Source organism: Echinops telfairi, unplaced genomic scaffold (genome assembly GCF_000313985.2).
Source record: "Echinops telfairi isolate 266 unplaced genomic scaffold, ASM31398v2 ScPeMD7_7469;HRSCAF=8507_0, whole genome shotgun sequence".
Lineage (NCBI taxonomy): Eukaryota > Metazoa > Chordata > Mammalia > Afrosoricida > Tenrecidae > Echinops > Echinops telfairi.
Window position 1 is genome coordinate 53,825,467 of NW_022111372.1, and position 22,877 is coordinate 53,848,343.

General features: G+C 40.0%; 1 long non-coding RNA gene across 1 annotated transcript in view; it reads right to left on the minus strand.

Moving 5' to 3' along the window:
• Positions 1-17,476: 17,476 nt before the first annotated feature.
• The window catches only part of LOC123521054, a 13,373-nt gene continuing 7,972 nt past the window's right edge, over positions 17,477-22,877 (minus strand). Inside the window, exon 4 of the long non-coding RNA XR_006679544.1 lies at positions 17,477-17,618. This is a non-coding gene — a long non-coding RNA (uncharacterized LOC123521054). The remainder of the gene's footprint in view (positions 17,619-22,877) is intronic.

Sequence of the window (22,877 nt, forward strand, 5' to 3'; positions counted from 1 at the left end):
GGTCTAAAAATTGGCGATAGCTTAGCTTGTCAGTTTTGCTGCACTTAGCGCAGTTGTTTGCGCATGCGTTTGACACCTAAGATTGCATCTGATTGGCTGCACAGTATATCAATTAAGTGGCGGGATTGATGATAGGCTTACGTCTATTTTTTTAATGCCATGCGATCTACCCACACTACATTTGCGATTGACTAGTAGGTCAGGATCACGTATTGAGCACTCCTGGGCTAGAGGGCTGACAAGTATTGTGTTGGGTGAAGGAAAAGATAATCCTCCATAAGAGAGAGAAAAGAACTCGAGGCAGGGGGAAGGGCAAACTATGGGGGGTTCACAAGAAGTTTGAACTGTGGAATGCAAAATTGATTATCTGAAATGTAAAACCCTCAATTCACAATTTAAAAAGTGTTTAAAATAATAAAATTGAGGTCATCTGGTTTGTTTTGATTTCGAGTATGTCAAAGAAAATACATTGAATAGCATTACTATCAAGAACACAATAAATAGGGTCCTTAGTCACCCTTCAGGTCCGCAACTAAACTCAACCCCAGGGTAGGATAATGAACCATTTATGATCTAAAGGGAAGCAGCTGCCCAGGCACAAAGCTCAGAGGGTTTGGCCAGAGGGAAAAATGGAATCAGGGAACCCGGGGACGTCGGCTAAGAGAGGGTTCATTGAGGGACTGCAAAATGTGTGTGAATTGTTGAATGTAAAACTGATGATGTCCAAGCCTTCACCTAATTCACAATAACAAGTTCCGAGGAAGAAGCCCACATGAAATTCTTCTGACTTCCTCGCAGGCGGAAGGAGATGGCTCTGCACGCACATCTCTCCTTCTCTTTCCCTGCCGTCTCTCCGGGCCATCTCCCAGTCCAGTCTTAGATACTGGGTGTCAGTCTGTTTCCACTGCCGAGCATTCCCACCTGTGCTGTCGCCATTCCCTGAGCCCTTCTTGCTCTGTTGGGAAGGAGAGGCAGAGGATGCAGTGTGAAGACTCTATCTGAAAATAAGTGCTGTAACCCATATACTTTTCGAGGGATCCGAATGCTGCTGAGATTGGTTTTCATTACATCGCAGCATTTAGTGTTTTGTTTCCCTGTGTAAGTACAGCTCCGATGAAAGTGATACTGGAAGCACTTTAAGCATCTCATTATAAATCTTGTTAAGCTGTCAGCCTGAGAATGTTATTCAAAATGTAATGACCTGATAAGAATATAAGCTTCATAGAAATCTGTTCTAAGAATCTCCCAGAGGCAGCACAAAAGGAAGTGATGTTCAAACTAATGCTAGGAGCTCTATGTTTAAATTTCAAACAACAGCCCTCAGAAAGGTATGAAGACCGTAGAAGTCTTTCATTTAAAAGAGAGAAGGGGACCTTGTCTACCTTTGATTTGAGAGGAAAAAGGGAAGATGGCAAGGCAGGAAGGCCAGTCACAAACCTCCTCTTCTGACTGGCTGGGAATAGATGAAGAAGGAGAGTCTATAAATAAAGGAGCGCGCCCTCTGGGTAAAAATTGGCATCGACTTAGCACAGGCAGGGGGCCTCACAAAGAACCCTTCCAATTAAAGCCTGCCAATCTATTGAGGAAGAAATGCGCTGATAAGAATAAAGGCTTTTCTCTCTCTATTTTTTTTTTCCTTGAGAAATCTCTGAATTTCGTCTAGAAAGATGTGTTTAAAGGGTATCCTAAGACACTATCATCCTGTTAAGGATCTATTCATCTGTCTCTTTTAACAAAAGGTTTCCTAGTGTATGCCGAAAAGTAAATTGAGACTGGGAGGAAAGATTCTGTTGCCGAGCCGGTTCCCTAAAAAGCCGCCCCTGAGACAGCCTCACAGGGAGGAAGTTTATTAAGGAGTGCGCTCAGGATGAAGGCCGGTGGGGGAAGCAGACAGGAAGCAGAGGGAGAATCTGAGTTTCCACATCGTTTTGACAAAATCCTCTGCCAATCCCACCAGGAGCTCTGAAGCTGGGTGGTCCTTCTCAGTCATCCGATTTGGGGTGAAGATGGGCCTTGTGCTGGAAGAGAAGAAGCCCCAGATTCAAATATAAAGATACAAATGTGAATAGAACACATTTGTTAAGTTTAAAGACAAAGACGATTCATCCGGATGAGGGAGGCCCTCAGCATGCGGCCATAATGGCATCCTGGTGAACAGAAGTGTGACCAACTGCCACCCTCACCACCCCGAAGCCATCACACACATACACACACACACACACACACACACTATCACCCTGCACAGCTTCTACTCTGGCTGAGGTGGGAACTGTGCCCTCATGGATCTAGTGGAGAGTGGATCCTTCCTGACCACACAAGTAGAATGCACAGTGCCAGGTCCCTTCCTGACCACACAAGTAGAATGCACAGTGCCAGGTCCCTTCCTGACCACACAAGTAGAATGCACAGTGCACTCCTAGGCGAGCAAGAACTCCTTTCATAGCCAGTCCCCCGTTCCAGCTGCTCTCTGACCTCGCACACTTTGGACATGGTGTCAGAAGGGACGTTTCCCTTGGGAAGGACATCATGTTTGATAAAGAAAAAGGTCGTGGGAGTGGGGGTGGAGAAGATCCTCTGTGAGATGAACTGACAGAGGTTGCAACCAGGGGTTCAGACACAGCAATGACTGAGGATGGCGCAAGACTAGGCAGTCACCACTTTGCTCCCCTGGACCATTAGATAATTGAATTCGATAATTGAAGACTCCCACCTTCAGGCAGGAGTGAGTAGTACATGTTGGGGGACTACTGTGCATTACCTTTCACCGGGACAATTGAAAGCCTCTGTTCGTCTTTTTTTTTAATCATTTTATTGGGAGCTTATATTGTGCCAAGCACATTTGTACATTCGTTGCCCTCATCATTCTCAAAACATTTGCTTTCTACTTGAGCCCTTGGTATCAGCTCCTCATTTTTTCCCTTCACTGCCCGTTCCCGCCCTCCTCCATGAACCCTTGATAATTTATAAATTATTATTATTTTGTCATATCTTACATTGTCTGATGTCTCCCTTCACCCACTTTTCTGTTGTCCATCCCCCAGGGATGTAATCGGTTCCCCCTTTCTACCTCACCCTCCCTCCACCCTTCCAGTATCCCCACTCTCACCGATGGTCCTGAGGGGATCATCTGTCCTGGATTTCCCGTGTTTCCTGTTCCTATCTGTACCAGTGTACCTCCTCTGGTCTAGCCAGACTTATAAGGTAGAATTGGGATCATGAGAGTCAGGGGAAGGAAGCATTTAAGAACTAAAAGAAAGTTGTGTGTTTCATAATCGCTACACTGCACCCTGACTGGCTCATCTCCTCCCGCGAACCCTCTGTAAGGGGATGTCCAATTGCCTACAGATGGGCCTTGGGTCCCCAATCTGCACTCCCCCTCATTCACAATGATATGATTTTTTGTTCTTTGATGCCTGATACCTGATCCCTTTGACACCTCGTGATCACACAGGCAGGTGTGCTTCTTCCATGTGGGCCTTGTTGCTTCTGAGCTAGCCGCTTGATTGCCTTCTTGGTCCATGTACAAAAAGAGAGGGGAAAAACTCGCTGCTATCGAGCTGGTTCTGATTCAGAGAGACCCTGTAGGATGGAGTAGGACTGCCCCTGGGGTTTCGGAGACTGTAACTGTTCACAGGAGGGTAAAGCCCTGCTAGTCTCCATTGGAGCAGCTGCTCGTTTTGAACTGTTGAGCTTTCCGTTAGCAGCCCCACTGTGGCAGTTACATAATCTCCTGCCCACTTGAGAAGGAGTGGAGTCTAGTCTGTCAATCAGGTTGCAGCTTGATGACCTCATTTGGAGGTGCTGTGGAGATAAATAGCTCGCTGGAGGCCAGATACACAGAGACTCTCTGATTCGTCTTCCTGTTGACAAGACATATGGAGCAAGCTAGAGCCCTGGAGCTGGAGGAGCCACCTGGAGACCCGCTCCAGCGTTAAGATACTTCCACTGCCAATGGATCTGCAAGACTTTCCAGCCTCTGGCCTGTGATATTCCTGCATTCAGCATCATTGCATGTGTTGTGTGAGTCTGAAGAGGAATTTATAGATTGGTAACGGACAGATGGGCTAATATCAGACTTATGGACTTGATCTGGACTGGGCTGGTATGTGATATTTTCTCAATATACAATTGTTCTATTATATAAAGCTTTTTCTGTTACACATATGAGTGTCTATGAATTTGTTTCTCTAGTCCAGCCAGACTAACACACCAACACATAACCACTATGCACCAGGTCTCCTTGGAACATGTATAGGTTCTGCAAAAACACAATCAGGTGTTCCGATATTCCCTTTCTTCTCAATCTTATTCACAATTCATTGAAAACAAAGTTAGATACCTGTAAATATTTTCCATAAATCTCTCCAATGTATATGGGTCAGCTGAGGATCTTTTTGTCTTTAGGATGTCTTTAGGACTGGATGATTGACAACATTTGGAAGGTGAACCAGAGGTTAAATAGGGTCAGGTCACTTCTGGCCTCATAAAATGATTTGAGCTATTTCTCATAGTTCAATTTTTTTTTTTACATCTGTACCAAAATTCCTAGATAGCATGTGTATTAGTTGCACAGATTACTGGGGGGGGGGTGTTGGTGGGAGAAATTGAGAGGTAAATAAGCCTATTTCTTAGAATGCAGGGAAAAATCTAGATCCCCCAAATGTCTGAGATCAACAGACAGAACCATACACACACACACACACAAAGATATATGGGGTATCATAGTGCAGTAAGTGAGAAAAAGGCAACCACATGGGCTAACACTGTGTTATTTCCAGGAATACGGACTATTTCTCCATGCCACACTTGACTTTTAGAAAATGTAGATTAAACAAAGTAACCATAATGACATACACAGTATGCATAATTTGTAGTAAAAAGTCGAAGAGATTACATACATTATGTCCTCTTTATAAAATTAAAAACATGAGATTTTTAAACATTTTAAAACTACATGAAAAGGAAAACAGGCATCATGGACACGAGGCTCAGTATGATGTTATCTTGAGCAGGAAAGGCAGGGAGATGCATCATTGAAGGTGTGGGGAAATGTGATTAAACGTGTCATTTTCAAGAAATTGTTTGGGGTTAAGGTCACAGTTACTTGTTCCATTATTTAAAAACAAATAAAGGCAGACCAAGTATCAACCACAAATAAAAATGAACCAATGATTAATGAGCATTCCAACCTATAAGCTTGAAGTTCATACAATTGGAAGAGAGGAGGTGGCAGTGAGTCTAATTACAGCATGAAATTAATTACAGTTAGCTATGAATCAATGGGGGAAATTCCGGGATTCTGATTAGTATGTAGCAAACTGTAAAGAATGTCACTTCCACTTGGAAAAATAAAGTGCTTTAGTTAGCACCTAAGAGCATTAACCATTTGCACCACTAAGAGCTTTAATTCTCCATTTTATAATTCATAACAACAAAAGGCTGGAAATTGTCGTGGGGGAGGGGGGGATAACGATTTTCCTTAACTCATCAGTGTGCTGAGGACAAACAACTTACCTAAAATATAAGAAAAGACAGGCACCTTCATGGGGAGGCAGATATAAGCATTGGGTTACCTAGAGAAGACACAACGTACTATAAAAACAAGTAAGAATAACTTAGCTAAAATTGTTCATGGATTGCTAACAGCTGTTTGAGAGTATAGAAACTGTGCCCCCAACCCCGCCCCCCCCAAATGATAGACATAAGAAAATCTAAGCCCATTCTTCTCTAAAGACCTTAGAAGAAAGATTGAGACTCAGGCAACTAATAGTAATAACATAATCATATGGTACAAAACTTTGATGTGGAAACAGAAGTACCACGGGCATGATGCAAAACTTTGTTCATATCCTCCTTCCATGTTTTACCTGAAAACAAAAGCAGTAAGCTACTAAGAAAAACAGAAATTAAGAGATACAAAAAGTAGTAAGGGAAAAAAGTCAACAGACAGTGACTAATATATGATGTGGGTAGCTGAGAGGGAATACTAACTGAAATGTTGGTGGTTTGATTCTGTGGAAGACACACACACACACAATCTGGCAATCTGATCCGATAAAGGATTTCCATCTAGGAGACGTTCTACTCTGTCATACAGGGGTCCCATGAGTTGGAATAAGCTCTACAGCAAACAGCAACATGATTAATATAGGTCCCCAGGTGGTACAATTTTCATTCGACTATGAATTTAGAGGTTGGCAGCTTGAATCCACTCAATGACATCATAGAAAAAGGCCTGGAAATCCAAGTCTGTGATGACGACGACTAGGAAACCCTTTGTAGCAGTTCGACACGGTAACACGACTCAGATCTAGGCAACTGAAGTCAGTTTGGTTTGGTTTCGTTTCTGTTTTTTTTTTAAGTCATTTTATTGGGGGCTTATATAACTCATCACAATCCATACACACATCAATTGTATAAAGCACACTTGTACATTTGTACATTTGTTACCCTCATTATTCTTTTATTTAATTAATTATTTTTTGAGGGCTCGTACAATTCTTATCACAGTCCATACATACATCCATTGAGTCAAGCACATATGTACACCTGTTGCCCTCATCAATCTCACAACATTTGCCCTCTACTTTAGCCCTCAATATCGTTTGCTCATTTTCTCCCTCCCTCCCCCCTCCCCCCTGAGCCCTTCATAATTCATAAATTATTATAGTTTTGTCGTATGCTACACTGTCTGGCGTCTCCCTCCGCCCTCTTCTCTGCTGTTGATATACTGGAAATCTCCAGGCTATGAAAAAATTCCTACTTTCTCATTCAAGCAGGGCTTCAAATGGTTCTGTCATGGTCAACAAAGCAAACAGAAACAGCCAAAGGTCTGGAATAGGAGACTCAGAATAGGCATAGTGAGTCTGATGATTTAAATTGGAATATTGGCCAAACTGGGGAGAGCTACACACCACCAAATTGACATGATCAGCGTTCTATCGACAATCAAGACTTCAGAATGTCCTTTAGACTCTGTCCTTTCAAGGTGCACAACATCCTTCTTCTTACATCACATCAGAAGGCTGTGATTTGGAAACTCCATTAAGTGAAGTGGACTTCACCTTAAACTCAAACTGTAGCAAACATGAGGAACTGAAATACTTTCATGGACTTAAGGCTGGAACGTCTTCATGTGAGACGTTTATAGAATTGGTTATAGATGATTATAGAATTGGAGGTCATTGGATTTTTGTTTGAAAATCCCTTGATTTCAGGGTGCCCAATGAATGGTGGTTAGGAACTACCATACACTTGCTATTTTCATGCTCTATTTGCTTTATTTATGACATCTCTTAGTCTATAAGGCGCAGTCTGTCTTTGTAAATGAGCATTATTGAAAGTTTTGCCCTAACTCCAACCCTCATTGTTTGCATAGTATGCAGTCCTTTGAATTTTTGATCTTTGATAATCTACCCCAGGGGAATAATTTATAATGTTCCTCAATATAAAGATAATGATATCTCTAAAGTGGATCAGGGTCCTGTATAAACCATAGATATATGAATAGATTTTGAGCTCACACTTAATTGTAGCCCTAATCTAAGAGTAATTAGTTCATATGATGTAGCCCTACTCGATAGTTGCCCACATGGGGAGATCACTAGAGATATGGGTGCTATTCCAAAGTGTGCTGAATAAATAAGATGGTGCGGCCTATTAGAATAACATCTGGATCTTAAAGCTTGTCTTAAGACAAGCAGCAATCAAAGTGAGGTGACAGCTTAGTTCACAGGGAAGAAGCACACCAGCGTGTGATGCAAAGATTGCAAATAATAAAACCCAAGACTAGAGGAGGGAGAGGTGTTAGAGCTTAAATTCTGAGCACCCATGTTACAGAAGGCTTTGGATAATAATGAAAGCCCCACTTCCATTTGCAGGGTCCCCACTTGGATTAAGATGCTGGTGAATCCCTTCTGATGATTGACCAGGGATGTGAATAGCCTTGCTACCAAAGAAAGTGAATTGGGAAGTAGAATAATGCAGATGTAGTTAGGTTAAAATTTAACATCTTTTCATTTGTTCTCTCTTTGAGCCCCCTTAAATTTGTTCTAGTTTTTATTATTTTCTGTTATCTTTTCAACTGTGGGTTTTCTGCATTATTTTGTTATTTTGGTAGGGTTTTGTTTTTGTATATTTTCCTTTATATGAAATCCAGGATCAGCAAATCTATAGAGACCATAACTGGTTTAATAGTTTCTTGGGGTTACGGCAGTGCAGGTTGAGGGGAAATGGGAAGTCAATAGTAATGAGTACAAGAAAGGAGAAAATGTTCTCAAATTGATTGTGGTGATGATTTCAAAACTCTTTAATATAGTTAAACTATTGAATCATATTATAATACAATAAAACTGTTATAAATTAATTCAGTTTTCTCATTGCCATGGAGAGTACCTAACTCATATATGTAGCAAATAAAAAATATTGAATGAATGAAAAAAATGTGGCATAGCCAGATGCCACCTTTGAGTGGGGCACTACCATGTTTGAAACCACTTTATATAAATTTGCTCTTGCTTTGTGACAATTGAGCCAACCTTTACCCACAACACCTTCATCACAATTGTCTTCAATTAACCCACAGGCAGCTTTGAAAGTTCTGAAGTTCTTGAGTCTTTTCTTGCATTGAAACTTAGGGCTTCAAACTTGCTTGATCATTGCAATCACCTGGGGTGCTGGTGAAACTACAGATCTCTGTGCTCCTCCTCTTAGAAATTCTGATTCATTGGCTTGAAAATGGAGCCTGCATTTAAGGTTCTGGTGGAAAAGGGGGACAGAATGCATATTCAGATGAGGAATTTCATAAAAGAAATAAACTGGTTGGATCATATGGAAATGCTATAGTTTTTTTTTTAACTTATATTGTTCATAACAGAGTTGAAAAATGACTTCTATAGACTTGATTCAACAGTGGAAAGAATCAATGAGCTTGAATGTAGGTCAATATATAAGTCGGGCAAGCTGACCACAAAAAAATGCAAAACTACTGAAACAAGAAAATACAAGAATGAAAAATGGAGCAGAGCATTCACAAATTGATGAACAATATATAATGATGAATATATAATTGATAACCCTCCCCTGCTTAACTGTGAGTTGACCATACTGACTTTGTTCTAGCTAAGATGGCAAAATTGACGGAATGTCACTTCTTGTGTGATTAGGCTGTGGAAGACTAGGACTTCATTTGCTAACAGATTCTCACTATTGCCACTACAGCTAAACCAGCGGTTCTCAACCTGTAGTCTTGCAGGCAACAGATTGATGGGTTGTTTGCCGAGTAAGTCTAATAACATTTGTCTTTTAATGGGCAAGTTCACACCATCGACATTCAGAGTTATTCCCACCATCTGTGGATTCACTGCTGTCATCTCGTACCTTTTGTGTTGGGTTTTTCCCTATCTCCCTTCATATCAGAGTGCTATGTTTATGTGTGTGGGGCTTCATTCTTGCCTTCTTTTCCATCTGAGGTAAGGTTAGCTTTGTACTTGTTTTGGGTGCATTGACTTCTGGATAGAGTTGAGCTCTATGGTGGTCTCTTTCTTGTGCTTGGTGGGTATTGGTCTTCTGACCACAGTGAGTTGGCAAGGATTTTCCTCTGGGTTGGGTGTCTTGTGGTGTATTCTTTGAGCTTTTCCTTGTCCAGACGACCCATTATAGGACACATTACTCAATTTTAAAGTTTGTCATTGCTTCAATAACCATACTATTTGAGAAAATATAGAAAAATAGGTCATTGAATAGAAAACAGCATCCAGAAAGAGACCCACAGTTATGTGGTCAATTAATATTTTCTAAATGAACTTTTGGAGAGAGGAGTCATGATGGTAGAATCACCCACCAGGTACTCCTATTGTTAGATCAGAAAATTAAGAGGTAAGGAGGCCAATATTGAGAGGCTGGGTGCTAAAAATAGATTCTGTATACTAGGGTCTGGTTTAGAGGTCCCTTTGAGATTTTTGCCCATGGAATGATCAAGAACTTTATTCTTTGCCCATCAAAAATGCTGAAACACTCTAAGTTCACTGCATTTGTCCAAGGACTTTTCTAATTCCTCACAAGATCCAGAAGGATGGCATCCACCACCCCTTCCTATGCCCAAGATACAAGACTCCCAGCATGCAGCAATTTCCCCAAACTGCTGTTTAAAGGTGGTCATAATCCTACGCTTGCAGAGAGCCTCCAAGAACAAGCAACAAGACCTCACAGTGGAGTTCCCCTCTCTGCTATCCACCCTGCTCTTGAAACCTCAGGCTTTGTGTCCTCCCTCCCCAGTCAGGAATGAAGTGACCACATCAACAATCCCCTTTCCCCTCTCCCCAGCTCTGCGCCTTCCAACATGGGTAACAATAGATAATTAGTCACTAATTTTCACCACTTGAGGAGCCCCTTGGATATTTACCAATGGCATAAAGAACTAAGAGTGACACAAGAATGTAACCAGGGGAAGAATTCAGATCCAGTCAGCCCCCAAATCCCTCAGCTAATCTGGTCCCACTTCCCTGGAAGACAGGGCAGCACAGCCCTGATACTAGGGCATGGCACAAGCCCATTATAAAAAGAAATTTTTAAAAAATTTTAAATGCTTACAATTCCAGTCTGTGTTCCTTTGTGTAACTTTGAATGTAAGTCACCAGAAACCTAGTTTGAACTCTAGTGGTTTTTGTCAGAAGCTGGAAAAAATCTGGAACCATGAAGAAAATGTCTCTCTAGAACTGAGCTTTAAAACAAGCCTGTAGGCAGGCTGAAATGCTTGCTAGGTGACCACCTGGATCCACTTGTTGAGTGGAAGTGGGAGAAAAGCAGCAATAGAGAGATGGGTTGAGGCTGGCCACTGACACTTGTGGACCTGGTTTAGAGGAACTAGAAGACAAGAGTGGATTGACTTGTCTGAAGTTCATGACCTAGCACAAGGGGCTAGGGTTGTTGAGAATTTGTGATGGGGCTATGGTCTAAGGCAAGGTGACCAATGGACACCCTGGTGAGGCTAGGTGAGGCAGCCCACATTGAGTTGACCAGAACCCGACCAGACAAAGAGAAGATTTTTAAGCCTGTGAACTGGTGCATATTGCTGTTGACTTTATGGATGGCCTGTCCTGATTTGACTTTGCTTATGGATAGGATTTCACAAGGATCCAACTGGAATGAAGATTCTTCACATAGAAATATATGATTGTTTCCTCAGAGCACTGGTAAGTGAGCAATATAGAAATTGGATACCCAAAATGGGGGAATAAAGGCATAACATGGTTGGCTTACAAAATTTCATAGGTAGGAGAATATATTCATAGGATTATAGGATTAAGATATAGGTGTTACTTAATTGCAATTGTTAGGTATAGGATATTTTTGTTTTGTTCACTTGTTATGTTGTTAAACATGTTGTTAAACATGTTATGTTTAAATGAGGGTGGCACATTTTGAATAACGTATTTTAGTTTTATCCTGTTTGGTACAGATATGATTTTATTATTGTTTGAATATTGTATGTGGGTGCAGAGGTATGTGAATGTGACAACTTGACAAAGGGTGGTCTATGGTAAGATATTATCTTTTAACCTAATTATACCTGCCTTAATCAACTTTACAATACTCTCTGATATCAAAACTATCCACATCTCTGGACCATAATCAAAAGGAATTCAATGGAGTCTTAATCCACGAGGGGACCCTTCAAGTGGATTTGGGGCTTCTAAGTGTCATCCATAGCCTCCTGCAAACTGGGTGTTCACAATTGAAGCTCTGATACCATTCCCTCTTTCAGATTTAGATTGTATAATTTACAATCCTTGGATCATGTAGGAATATGTTCTTCTTCCTTGTGGATTTAGTTGATGCCCCACTTAGATATATGTGTGCTAAAAGACAAACCTTAAAGACCCTAGATGCTATTCTTTCTGATAGGCAGGCACCATCTGGTTTCTTCACCACACTTTGCTATAGCATCCATATCTTTAGTGATCTGTCCATGACGATGAGCATCAAACAACATTATTAATATCACATGCAAGTAATATTTTGAAGATAATTTTTCAATGGTTGCCCAGTACATTGACAGGGAACTGACAAAAATTCACGTTAGATCCAGAAGAGGTCATGGAATAAGAGACTTTATTCTTGTTATCAGATGCATTTTGGCTGAAAGCAGATATGATTAGAAAACTACTTACCTGTGTTTTATTGACTATGCAAAGGCATACCCACTTATGGATAACATTGCAAAGACTAGAAATTCCAGAACATTTAATGTTGCTCATGGGAAACCTGTACATGTGGAGCATGTGCAGAGACAAAGTGGAAGTAATTAGAGAAGCACAAGGGGATGTTGCATGGTTTAAATTCAAGCAAGATGTGTCACCATACTTATTCAATCTGTAGGTTGAGCAAATAATCTGAGGGGCTGGAATATAGGAATAGAAGATGGCATTCGCATTGAAAGAAGTCATTAAAAAACTACAATATGCAGATGACAATACCGTGCTGGCTGGAAGTGAAGAGAACTTGAAGCACTTTTGTTAGAGGAACCCAGCCTCTAACAACTGAAGGTACTGTAGGCGCAATTGTACGGCTATAATATATAAAGATCATAGTAATGTCATAGAAGATAGGATAGAGAATAAAATAAAGGAGTCAGACACATTTCATAGTAGCATGCTCACCTCACCCCCTCTTGGTGGTCCACGTGAAGGTGGGTAAAGAGAGAGCAGCAGACAGTGTCTTTACTATCTTGGGATATTTATAGGTAGCCATAAGACATGCATATTCAGTATTTACATACGTCACAAGGTGGATGATAAGTACAGTAATGTCCTTGAACCCACTGGTGAGGTGACCTAATACCTGCATTGGGGGGAGCATCCAAAGGGGCTGGGTGCTGAGGTGGGAGGAGATAACAAAAGAATGTCTGCTTCTTCAGGAAGATATAATCCACCATGTGGTCACTTTAAGGCAGCAGAGATGTTAGGGGAGAATCTGTGGGAATAATACTTGAAACAGGATCATGTACTTGGAATTTATCTCTAACTTACCAAAGTGATGGCTTTCCTACAGTGGAATACTAGCTTTCCAGATTCCCTCTGTTAATAGTTGGGAAAATAGTCCTAGTCATATTTCCCTCAGTGCTTGTTTCCCACACAATTTTCTAATGAAAATCAAAGATTACATCCTGCAATATAGATTAAAACTCAACCAAAAGAAGACAAAAATCCTCACAACAGAACCAATAAGCAGCATCACAGTAAATGAAGAAAAGCTTGACATTGTCTAGAATTTCATTTTACTTGTTTGTATAATCACGATCCATGGAAGCAGCAGCCATGAAATCAAACAATGCATTAAGCAAGTCTGCTGCAACAACAAAAAAAACTCTTTACCCTGTTAGAAAGCAAAGCTTTCCCTTTGAAGCTCTGGCCGACGCCATGATATTTTCATTTTCCTGAGAAAGTTCAATAATAAGGAAGATTAAAGAATTGATGCCTTTGAATCATGGTGTTGGCAAAGAATATTGCAAATAACATGAACTGCAAGGAAAAATAAATTTGTCCTGGAAGAAGTACAGCCAGGATGAAATTCATCTCATGTACTTTGTACATGTCATCAGGAAGGATCAGTCCCTTGAGTAGGACATAATGGTTAGGGACATTATGCTTGATAAAGCAGGAGGTGAGGGTCAAAGATATAGACCCTCAACACAGTGGCTATTAGCAATGGGCTCAAACAGCAATGATTTAAGAATTGCACAGGTCCAGGGTCTCATTCTGTTGTACATAGGGTAGACACAGAACAGATGTGGAAGAACCTGCTAAGATAACAACAAGATTATGTCGTTGTTGTTAGGTGCCATCAAGGCAGTTCTAACCTAAGTACAACAGAACAAACAGTGCCTGGTCTTGAGCTAGTCTCACAACTGTCCTTATGTTTGAGTCGATGGATAGCTTGTTGAGCGTCTTCCTCTTTTTCACTGCCTTCACCCTCCTTTACCAAGCACGGCGTCTTTCTCTAGGTACTGGTCTCTGCTGTAGCAAGTTCAAAATATGTGAGACAAAGTCTTGCCATCCTTACCTCTGAAGGAGCATTCTGGCTGTACTACCAACACAGATCTGTTTGTTCTTTTGGCAGTCCATATTCAACATCTCAATATTTTTCTCCAGCACCATAATTCAAATGCATCAATTCTCCTGCCATCTTCCTTACTCAATGTCCAACTTTCACATGCAGAGGAGGAAACTGAAAATACCATGGCTTGGGCCGTGTGCACCTTAGTACTCAAAGGAACATCCTTGCTTTTCAGCACTTTAAAGAGGTCTTGTGCAGCAGATTTACCCAATGCAGTGCATCATTTGATCTCTCGAGCACTTCTCCCATAAGCATTGAATGTGGAGTCATGCAAGATGAAATCTTTGGCAACTTCAGCCTTTTCTCCATTTATCATGATGTCCAGTTGTGAGGAATTTGACTTTCTTTACATTGAGTTTTAATTCATATGGAAGGCTGCAATCCTTGATCTTCATCTGCAAGTGCTTCAAATTCTCTTCACTTTCAGCAAGCAGGGTTGTGCCATCTGCAAATCACATATCGCAGATTGCTAATAAGCCTTCCTTCAATCCTGATGCCACATGAGCCGCCATATAAACCAGCTTCTCTGATTATTTGGTCAGCATAATGATTTATTAAATATGGTGAGTGGATACAACCTTGATGCGCACCTTCCTAATTTTAAACCATGCAAGTATTTCCTTGTTTTCTTTTAATAACTGCCTCTTGATCCATGTATAGGTTCCACACGAGCACATTATAATATATAATAAGAAAACATAAAATACAGGGCATCATTTCTTAAACATTTCATTTTGAGAAACTTGTGGATTCACATACAGTTGTAAGGAATAACACAGAGAAATCTTCGGTACCTTTTATTCCATTTCCCCCAATGGTTTCCTTTCATGGCCACACATTTCACACCAGCTCCTACCCTCCTCATTAACTCATCGGTTTTCCACTTCTTTAATATGAGAATGCTAAGTGAATAGAATCATACTTCGAGGATTTACTTTTCATTCAGCATAATTCTCTGACTAGTCATCCAGGTTGATGTGTATCAGTGATTTGTTTTTATTGATGAAGAATATTCCATGGTCTAACTATCACAGTATCACAATTTGCTTACTCACTCACTTGTTATTTTCAGGGTTTGACTATTCTGAATAAAGCTGCTATACACAGTCATGTACACATGTTGGTGCACACATGTTTTCATTTCTCTGGTATAAATGCATAGTAGTGCAATTACTGGCTTGTATGGCATTATTGAATTGCCTTTTTTTTTTTTACAAAGCTGCCAAATTAATTTTCAGAGTGACTGTGACAGTGGTTTAAGCTTTGAGCTGCTAACCAAAAGGCTGGCAGTTCAAATCCACCAGACCCTTTGTGGAAATAAGTTCAAGCAGTCTGCCTCCAGAAAGATTTACAGTCTTGAATGCCCTGTGGAGCAGTTCTAATCTGTTTTACAGCATTGCTACAATTTGAAATCAACTTAACAGCAGTAGGTGTTTTGTTTTTTTTGTTTTTTTACATTCCTACCAGCAATGCATGAGAATTATAGATGTTTTATTTGGCCATTTTAATAGGTAAGCAGAGGCACCCTGGTGATGCAGTGGTTAAATGCTCCAATGCTAACCCAAATGTTGGCAATCCAAACCCACTAGCCACACCATGGAAGATGAGGCATTCTGCTTCGGTAAGGTCTACAACCTTTGGAAATCCTGTAGGGAAGTTCTATGTTGTCATATAGGATCACCAAGAGTCAAAATGAACTCAGCTGCAATAGATTTGATTTTATTTGGTTGGTGTCAACAGAGGTCAATTGGGGAACTGACACTTCTACCCCTACAAGGTAGCAAATCTCTTTCCCCAGCAGAGCAATGGGTTGGAATCCACTCAATGATAATAGTTTTTAACTAGAGCAAAGTCAACCAAACCAAATCCATTGCCTGTGCAATTCTGACTCATGGTGACCCTATAGAACTTCCCCATAGGAAGGCATATAATCTTTATGGAAGTAAACCACATCTTTCTCCCACAGAGCATTTGGTAGGTTCAAATGACCAACCTTGGGGTTAACAGCTAAGCCCTTAACCACTGACCTACCAAAGCTCCTCAAAGTAATGTCAGAGGTCCAGTCTCATAACATAAAACAACGTTATGCAATAAAAATTGCAGAATATGCAAGTGAATATCTCATTTTGCAATGGATTTAAGTTGTATACAATAAAACTTGAAGGTTTACCAAATTATTTATCAACCTAAAAATTTACCCAGGATAAGAACTTGCATGGCCTTCTATGCCAGGGACCTTTGGAATTATGGACCCTTCTTGGAGACAAGGTTATAGGTCACCATTGTCTAGGGCATACAACCTTCAATTGGAGATAGTTAACTTAGTAAACAGTCACCACAAATCCTAGGAGAGTCTGGTCTCATAAAATCATTCACTTACATTACATCAAAGGAAAACAAAAAAAGTATTGTACAGTTCTTATGTACTATTTCATGAGAATTTGGAAATAATTTCCACTTTGTGATACTTTTTAAGTGAATGGAGAAAGCCCCCAAAAGGCATCAATATTATCTTGGACACAGAAGGGAAGGACCTATCACCTCAAAGGGAAGAAACAGTGACTAGTGTATATGGTGGCGAGCCACAGACAAATGGTTTTTTTGTCTGCACTTTCTAAGGCTCCAGTTCCTCCTATGCCTTGGAGCGGGTTTAAGGAGCGAGACAGTACCAGCAGAAAGCTGGAAAAGCAATAGAGGTAACAACTAATCATTCTTTAATAGTATCTTGAGTAGAAAGTAAAGGAAGTTCACTGAATCATCCACTGACTTTTTAATAATACATGTGCCACTTGGAAAGGAGAAGGGAGTCTCCTCTGCACTTTGCTCCCCACATTTTCCAATGTCCTTCACATTACAGAACAGACTATATGAATTCTACATTCCCTTAGGATAAAAAGAAGGCTTAGATAATCTTCATTTTTTTAACAATCAAAAATCACTATGGCTATGTAAGTTGTACATTTTTTCTCATAAAATGATTGAGAAGTTGAAAAAAAATGAGGCCAAAATTAATTCAAATGAATCCAGGTTTAATTTAAAGCAGGTGCATGCTAAAGAAGAGATTACTAAAGCAATGATGGCAGGTTCAAATGAAAGGGAAAAGTTGGCAATTTTAGTACAATTGTGCTGACATGTTCATTTAAATTTTCATATAAGATCAATTTTGAATAATATACAATAGGTATTAATTTTTTAAATAGTACAGTAGTTAACTAAAGTTCTGATTAACTTAAAAAGTACTATAATTAAATATTTTATATATAAGTAGAATTTTAATATAAAGTACTGTAATTAAATATTTTATATATAAGTAAGTTTTTATATAAAATTTTATATATAAGTAAATATTCTACATAAAGAAGGTCACTTTTCCATACAATGATTAAAGTTCTAATTTTAACAACATAAAACAAAATTATCCAAAAATTTACAATTCAGTTGAATCTTCCATCTTTAAACTCTTCATAATCTTTCTTTGACAAACAGATCCAGACAGATGAGTTCTAAAAAAAGATGACAGGATGATCGTGTTACTTTAGAATGTCACAGTCAGTAATTATTGGAATAGTTGAACATTTCTAAGACTTCGGCAGCAGTTAGCCACTCCCTCTAATTACGGTGGTTATGGCTGACTTCCTCTAGCTGACTCAGTGTGTAACTCATATTGTCCTTCTCTACTCCAAATCCTGCCAATACCCTCCCGTTATTTCAAGATCCCGTTTGTGAGAATTGTAACAAAAACACTCTATCAAAAGCCACTTCAATGCTCACAAACAAGGCCCTGGAACTTGTTTGACTTGCAGGGACTGGAACTTGACATGCTCCTGGCTGATGTACCTCTGTACGCCTACTCTCTGGACCCCCACGCTCACCGAACACGGAGGTCTTGCCCCTCTTTGAACTTGCAATGCCTTGATCTTTTGTGAGCTTCATTCGCCTCCTTTGTCAGCCACACAATCATCTCTCTTTACTCCTAATTAAACCCCGAGATTCACTGACGTTTTGAACTTGAAAAGTCTTCTTTATCCTAAGCATCCCTGACATTGTATTTTCTGCCCACTCTCTCACCCTCCATCCTCATTATTTGAACTACATATGACCTTTATGCAGTACAGAAAGCAATGCAACATTTCCAACTGCTTACTTGGAATTACATGTGAGTACCTCACTATCTACATCCAGATGCTTCTTAGAAGTGGGGACAGTGAGACTGTCTCTCGTACTTTGGACATGCTGTCAAGAGACGCTAGTACCTGGAGAGAAGAACATCACATCGGTAAAGCAGAGGGGAAACAAAAACAGAAGGCCCTCAACAAGATGGATTCCCACGATGGGTGCAACAATGGACGCAAGCCTAACAACGAGCTTGAGGATGGCACAGGGTCAGGTAACGTTTTCTTCTATTGCACATGGGCCATCCTGAGATAAAACTGACTCGACCGCACCGACAACCACCACCTCACTATCACCTGCAATGCAGCATGCCACTATGAACCTCAATACTTTCACAAGGCGAATTCTTCCTCTTGGCCTCTTTCTTTCTTATTTACTCGCTCTCAGAACACCACCATTTCTCTTACAGGTTTATGTGAGAAACGGACAGACCAGTAGTGGCATCATAAAAGAAGAAACCAAAAGATCCTTAAAAAGAAAACAAACAAAATGGATGTCATAAAACCTGTATGTAAAGCAGGTAATGCTCCAGGAATTGATGGAATGCCAATTAAGGATATTTCAGCAAATGGATGCAATGCTGGAATGCCAAGAAATCTAGAAGACACCTCCTCAGTCAACCAATGGCACAGATACATATTTGTGACCATTCAAAAAAAAGTGATCCAACAGAATGTGTAAATTATGGAGCAATATCATACAGAGTTAACATTTTGCTGAAGATAATTCAAAAACAGTTACCATAGTAAATCAATAGGGAGCTACCAGAAATGCAAGATAGATTTAGAAGAGAATGTGGAGCAATGATGTTATTGCTGACACCAGATAATCTTGGTGGAAAGCAGAGGATACCAGAAAAATATTTGCTTGTGTTTTATTGACTATGAAAAGGTATTTGACTGTGTAGATCATAACAACCTATGGACAACATTGAGGAGAATGAGAAATCCAGAACACTGAATTGTGTTATATAGAACCTGGACCTGGGTCAACAGGCAGTCATTTGAATAGAACAAGGAGATGCCATGTGCTTATAATGATGAAAGGTGTGTCAGGCTGTTTCTTTTCACCATACTTTCTAAATCTGTATGCTAAGCAAATCATCTGAGAAGCTGGACTATACAAAAAAAGAACGAAGTATTGGGATTGGAGGAAGATTCATTAACAACTAGCAATATGCAGATGACAATCTTTCTTGCTGAAAGAAGACTTGAAGCACTTGCTGATGAGGATCAAAGACTGTAGCCTTTAATATAAATTACACCTCAGCATCAAACAAAAATTCTCATAACTGGACCAGTAAACAACATCATGAAAAATGGAGAAAATATTGAAGTTGTCAAACATTCTACTTTACTTGGAATCACAATCAATGCCCATAGAAGCAGCAGTCAAAACATCAACTGACTTATTTCATTGGGCAAATTTGCTACAAAAGACCTCTTTAAGGTGTAAAACAGCAAAGATACTACTTTAAGGACTAAAGTGCACTTTCCCCAAGTCAATTTCCCCATATGCTTATGGAAGCTGGACAATGAATAGGAAGACCAAAGAAGAACTGATACCTTTGAACAATGGTGTTGAAGAATATTGCAAAAATGAACAAATGTGCTTGGAATAAATTAAACCAGCATGCTCCTTAGAAGCAATGATGGCATGACTTTTGACTTTCATTTATTATGGACATGTTTTCTGGTAAAGTTAAGGGGAAGAAGAAGAGGAGGAGGAGGAGGAGGAGGAGGAGATGATAACGACTCTCTGAATGATGGGTTTGCACAGACAGTTGCAACAAGAGGCTCAAGTATAGCATGACTGTGAGGATGGCACTGGACCAGGCAGTGCTTTGCTCTGTTGTACATCAGACCAATACAATATGTGGTTATATAAAAAGTTATCTTAGTCTTAGGACATATATTCTAGTGTATTGAAAATAAACACACATATACGCATGGAGGAGGATAATGAAAATGATAACGTAAACATGGTAAAATATTTTAAAATAAGTTAATCTGAATATAAATCATACACAAGTTCTTTGCATTATTCTTGCTAAGAGTTGGCACCATCCCAACAGCATCTAACAACAACAGTATGTGGTTATATAAAAGATATTCTTGTCACTAGTATGTACATTCTATTATATTAAAAGGTAATACTTTATATGCATACAGAACAAGAGAATGAAAAGGATATAGTAAATGTGGTACAATGTTTCTAAAATTCCGTTTATCTGAGTATCAAGTGTGCAAGGGTTCTTTGTATTATTTTTGCAGCTTTTTCTGTATGTTTGAGTTCCTTTAAAATAAAAGGTTAACAAAGTATGCCACGTTTCTGCACTCCCTACTTAACTGAGTAGAAATCTGGCCTGGTATTCAAAGGAGACATGTTCTAACTATCTCCTTGCCTGCATTACCTTCAATTGGCAGAAATCTGTGTACATACCTAAAATACACTCCCTTCCTCCCTTATTTGTGTCTAATTTGTTTTCCAAGCCCTATCTTAATCCTTAAAGTACGGTTGTTTTGATAAGTGCCATGCAGTGAGTTCTGACCCACAACCACCCTATGCATACCAACAGGAAAGCCTGCCAGGTTCTGATTCATCCTCACAATTGGACCTATGCCTGAGCCCTAGTTGTAGCCTCGGTGCCCAGCTCCATCCATATTCTTGACAGTCTTCCTCTCCTTTGTTGCCCATCTATTTTATCAGACATGCTGTCCTTCCCAGGAGACTGGTCTCTCCTGATAACATCTCCAAAGTATCTAAGACAAAAATCTCACCATCCTTGCCTTTAAGGAGCATTTTGGCTGTACCTCTCCCAAGACATATTGGTTTGTCCTTTTAGCTGTCCATAGTACTTTCCATATTCTTCTCCAGCATCATAATCCAAATGCAGCCATTCTTCTTGGGTTTTCTTTATTCAATATCCAACTTTCACATGCATATGAGGCAAAGGAAAATACGATGGCGTGGCTCAGGTGCACCTTGGTCCTCAAAGTGACATCCTTGCTTTCCAATGCCCTAAAGAGCTCTTGTGCAGCAGATTTACCCAATGCAATGCATCATTTGATCTCTTGACTGCTGCTTCCATGAGCATTGATTATGGATCCAAGCAAGACAGAATCCTGGACAACTTCAACCTTTTCTCCATTTATCATGATGTTTCCTATTGGCCCAGTTGTGAAGATTTTGGTCTTTACACTGAGTCATAACACAATCTGAAGGCTGCAGTTCTTGATCTTTATCAGTAAGTGTTTCAAGCCCTCCTCACTTTCAGCAAGCAAAGCGGTTTCATCTGCATATTGTAGGCTGTTAACAAGCCATCCTCCAATCTTGACACCACATTCTTCTTCATATAAACCAGCTTCTCTGATGATCGGCTCAACATACAGATTGAATAAGTATGGTGACAGGATACAACCTTGTTGAACACCTTTCCTGATTTCAAACCATGCAAGTATTACATATTCTGAACCCCATGAAATTGGATATAATTTCTCCTGGAGAACTGTATAAACTGGAGGCACTAGTAAACCAGGAGGATGGTTAAAAAGAAAGAAGGAACAATGATTTGTGTTCTGTTTAAAATATGTGGCATTTAATAGCTAGGGAACTCTGGTAGCATATTGGGTTACAAGGTGGACTGCTAATCACAAGGATAGCAACTCAAAACCACCTGTTGTTCTGTGGGTAAAAGATGAGACTTTGGACTCCTGTAAAGAGTTACAGTCTTAGAAACCCAAGGGGAAGTTCTACCCTGTCCTATAGGTCACTGTGAATTGAAATCAACTCCACAGCAGTGCGTTTGCTTTTTGACTTTTACTCACAGGAGAAAGGTGACGCAATCTTCTCTGGTAAAGATTTATAGCATCAAAAACCCGATATGGGGTCACTATGGGTTGAACTGACTCAACAACAGTGAGTTTGTTTTTTGCAGCCTGGAAAATATCAAAGGTATATAACCTGAAGTCAGAGGTAAAAGAGAGCCTTGAGGGTCAGAACCCCAGAAAAAGTCATTGATGCTATAAAAGTGGGTGAGTTACCATAAAATAAACAGGCAAGGAGATGAGGGTCAATAATTATCCTTAAGAATTTGTTATTAGGTGGAAATAAAAAACACACGAAACTATGATCCAAGAGACAGAAAGAGAACTATGATGTCATCCACTATAAAAATAGGAAAAAATATTTGTAAGAGTAGTGGTAAGACTAAATGTTCAAAGAATGTGGAGTTATGGACAGGGGGTTGGGGGGAGAGGTTGGGTCCTTGGAGAGAGCAGTTTTAATAGCATGGTGAAAACAAGGCCCAAGTGCAATTTTCATTTCAATACATATTTACTGAGTGCCTACTATGACCACTTTCTAGAAAGAGCACGGCCTGTTTGGTAAAGCAAGAACAAGGGAAAGCCTGCACCAGATGGACTGGCACAATAGCCACCACCACAATGGGCTCAAACATACCAATCATGAAACCGGCTGATAGTTTATTATGCCAGCCTGGTCGATAAATACAAGTAGGATTAACTGAAGGGTGGAGAGATAATGGCTCGGTGAGCCTCGCCTTTCTTGTCTCTTGCTCTGTGATCATC